Consider the following 4,703-nt stretch of genomic DNA (forward strand, 5'->3'; position numbering starts at 1 on the left):
CTAGCCACCCCCTTTGTTTACCGTGAACAAAAAATAATGGTCACTCGTCTTGTGTGTGTGCTTCTCGTGCACTCTAGTAAAACATGCACTTTCTTTTTTAAGCATTTAAATTTGTTGCTTGAAGTTTTCTCAGGGCATTGCCGATTTAATCACCAAATTGGGGGACTTCGTCTTCGCTTCGCATCGTTAAAAGCTATATTAACTATTAGCACATCCAGGGGGCGGGGGTTCAGGGGGTTCGGACGAACCCCACTCTGGGAAGAAACGTAACAAAATACTATGGGTCCTGGCTCACAAAATTCATGCTAACTAGACGCGGATCCAGACCTTCGCCCACTGCGCCCAGGCGAAGGTCAGGGTGAGAATTCAAAATAAAATATTGACCATTTTTTTCCAACAATCATACTTACTTTCCTTCAAACTTATTTTGAACATTACCATTAGGAAAATGTTTAAATCCACAATATCCTATACATTACACTTTTAAACTGATTGTACTGTAGGCCCTACCAGAGAGAGAGGGGTATATTTCCAATACATTATGGTCTTCCACTTCTATAGCGCATGATACAGTGCATAGCAAACGTTATGTAACCACTAATAATACTTAGGTCCAGTGGCGTAGGTATGGACAGTACAGTCAGTGCACAGCACTGGGGGCCCGGGGCTATTGGGGGCTCGTTCAATAGGTCTAATGATCTAAAAATATAACTTTAAAAACATTCTATTTAAACTTTAAAAGGACCCTTCAATAATAATAGGTTGTAGATGCTATATATTATTGATTATATTCATTACAATTTACCTATTACCTATTTCCCAAACGCTGCAAGTAAAAAAAACAACAACAAAACAAGCCCTTACGTATACGATGCACTACTTTTTTGAAATCACATTTCTAAAGCAATAAATTATCGTCACGCACATTTGTGTTTGTGGTATTGAAGTTGGTTGAACTATTATTGTGTACGTTTTTAAACACTTCAGATCATAACACCATGAATACATTTTAGATTCAATTCACTGCAAGTAGGTCGATGACTGTTCTATTATTGAATGGTAAATGTTATTTTCGTGACAATACCTGGATTTGCGTCAGGAGAATCAATTTGGGAGCCTATATGTATTTTGCCCAACCTGTCGTGAAAATATATTGAATACTCAGTGCGTGATTCAATATACACTTTTAAATCACATTTCTAAAGCAATAAAATATCGTCACGCACATTTGTATTTGTGGTATCACTGTGTCCCACTATAGGCAATATGGCTACCACTGGACACAATGAAAAAGAATAGGATTATCTTGGAAAACATTAAACAAGATATTTATAGTTTATCACTGTGTCCCACTATAGCCAATGTAGGGCACTGAAAAAAATTGTTGGATCATCACCCCCGCGTGAAAAATTCGGGAAATATTGATGCGGGATAAAAAAAAAAATACTTTGCCGCATCAATTATTTTAACAGCATAACACAATGCAAATCTGTGACTGCAGATATATTTCTTTAAAAGACTATAAAATTTTAATCCAGTTTTTATACAATATTTATTATTACTAGCCAAATATAAACAGTCCCTCTCTCATCAATTAAAACAAAAGCAAAATAATCAATTGTTCGGATTTTAAAAAAATAAAAAAACGCCCTCCCTCACCGTTTATTTATTTTTTTTTAAAGAGTGATAATCTAATATTGTTTTTTATGTGCTCTTAGCAGTCACTGAACGCAATGAAAAAGAAAATGATTAACTTAGAAAATATTAAAGGGGACAGTTGTACTTTATCACTGTGTCCCACTATAGCCAATTTTTGCAACCATTGGACACAATAAGAAAGAATAGGATTATCTTGGAAAATATCAAAAGATATTTATAGTTTATCACTCTGTCCCACTATAGCCAATTTAGGGCACTGAATAAATTGTTAGATTATCACTCACCCCCCCCCCCCCCAAGCAATTCTTGAAATATTGATGTGGGAATAAAAAACAATTTCTTTTTTGCCGCATCAATTATTTTAACAGCATAACACAATGCTATTTTGTGACTTCAGGTGCATTTCTTTAAAAAAAACTATAAAAATAAACCAGTTTTTATACAATATTTACTAGGCCTATTACTAGCCCAATATAAATAGTCCCTTCCTCGTCAATAAAAACAAAAGCGTAATAACGAATTGTTCTGATTAAAAAAAAACAAAAAAAAAAACCGCCCTCCCTCATGGTTTTTTTTAAAAGAGTGATAATCTAATATTTTTTTCTATGTGCTCTTAACAGCCATTGAACACAATGAAAAAGAAAAGGATTAACTTAGAAAATATTAAAGAAGACTGTTGTACTTCATCACTGTGTCCCACTATAGCCAATTTGGCAACCATTGAACACAATAAAAAAGAATAGGATTTTTTCTTTGAGTATTAAACAAGATATTTATAGTTTATCACTGTGTCTCACTATAGCCAATCTAGGGCACATAGGAAAAATGATTAGATCACTATTTTTTTTTTTATCACAACAACTGCTTCTTTTAATAGATGATGGAGGGACTTTTTTATTTGGCAAGAATATTGTCAATATTGTGTAAAAACAGGTTTAATTTTTATTGTTTTTTAAAGAAAACGTATTTCCAATCACAAAATTACATTGTTTTTTATGCTGTTGAAAAAATTGATGCGGTCAAGAAAAAGAAACATTTTTTTAAATTTCCGCATCAATATTTCCCAATTTTTTGACGTGGGCTGGTGTGATGATCTAATATTTTTTTTTGTATAGGCATAATTATGATCTGTTTATTGTACGTTCGATTTTGATAATGATAGGAATGATAGGAGCACTGTATGATCAATGTGCGCCAAAATAAATAGATGATTAACATAAAAAGTATGATACCGTTTATTTGTACAATACTGCTATTGTTTCTAAAATTTGGTGGAGTAATGTAGTTCATGTGGTTATCATTGGAAAGTTATTGATCTATTAGTAAATTCTATGATCTGGTTGTTGTACGCATATAGACATATTTTTTACATTTTTCATTTTATTTCTTTATTCATTTTCTTTGCAATTCATGACAAAGTAAACTTAACCATACATATTCAATAACAGAGCGACGAAAAGGACCTCCACGAAACTCTTAGGAGACCCGGTGTTAAAATTAAAGTTTGTTTAGACATAAAGACAGTATATAACTGCCTAACTACAAAGATACACCCCCTCTCACCCCAACAGTCATATTTATTTGATTTACATTTATTTTGAACATTGCCATTAGGACATTGCTTAAATCCACAATAGCCTATATTTTACACTGATTGTACTGTCGGCAATACCAGAGACGTTCATTCCCATTACATTATGTTCTTCCAATTCTATAGCACATAATACAGTGCATGACAAACGTCACATAACCACTACTAATTCCACCTTAATTCGGAGTCGCTCAGTTCAGTCTTACATTTGTAAATGTTCGTATTGACACTGTGTATTTAGCATTGTTTTAAAGTAATAACCTATCAGACATTTACATGAACAACAAAACGAATGGAAATATATTTGTCTTAACTATTGTTTTCAGCAAAGTGGCGTATCCATATTTTAAAGAAGGGGGTGCTGATGTAATGCGAGTCCACATCACGTCAGTGCCATCGTGGTTGGCGTTGACGCAAAAAATTCAGTATTTTATACCACTGGATGCCCCAAAATGGAACTTACATTACCTATTAAATAATAATGTTTTTGACAAATTGAGTAAAAAAAAAACCCCAATTAATTAATTAGGTACCCGAAAATGAAATTTAAGTACTTACTATTCTAAAAACTACCATATTCAACTGAGCCCCACTATGGTCAGGGCTCAGGTGAGAACATTTTGAGAAGTTGAGACTCGTTAGATGCACAAAAAAGCACTTGAATAGTACAAAATTTACGATATCCACCTGAGCCCCACCATGGTTTTGGGGAGCAGATGAGTCAATTGCAAGAATTTGAGACTTTATAGATGCCCCAAAACAACACTCGGATACTTAAAATTTATGAAAATTTTAAGCCGCCTATCTCAGCCCACCATGGTTGAGGGTGAGGTAAAACAATTTTAAGAATTAGAGACTTTTAGATGCAGGAAAGTGGCAAATACATCAACAAAAACGGGATGTCAACGGGACGCAACTGCCAAAAAACTTGGCAGCGAAAGGACGCTACCAAAAAACAATCAACGAACTACCGGGTTTCTGGGTTGATTTCCAAGGTACTACATGGCTCAACTATGTTTTACTTTAGGGTTAATTGGTAAAAATCACACACAAATCATACGACGTCACTGACAACGCCGAGGACGGCAACTCGATTTTGAGATTAATTTTCCGAATAAAGTTATACTAAATAACTTCTAATAACGAACTATTGTCTTCAGTTGTCTTTGTTGGTCATTTAACTGTCATTTTATCTATTTTTTGGTGATATTACCATTCTCAATAATCTATAAAACACCCACATAACAACGTCACGTTAGATCGATCAGTGGGGACGCCGTGGTGACGCTGGTAGGGTCAACTTTCATCGGAAGGTATCAAGATGATAAACAGTTTCATTGGACTAAATTCTTGCTTATGTTAACCACATGCTTACCTAAGATTATACTAACTCTGGTTTCAAATCAGATCGGTAGTTAAAAATCACCTTATTTTGCGAATTAGCGCCCCTTAA

Source organism: Anneissia japonica, unplaced genomic scaffold (assembly GCF_011630105.1).
Source record: "Anneissia japonica isolate Jap-2015-1 unplaced genomic scaffold, ASM1163010v1 scaffold483_len1788099_cov177, whole genome shotgun sequence".
Taxonomy (NCBI): domain Eukaryota; kingdom Metazoa; phylum Echinodermata; class Crinoidea; order Comatulida; family Comatulidae; genus Anneissia; species Anneissia japonica.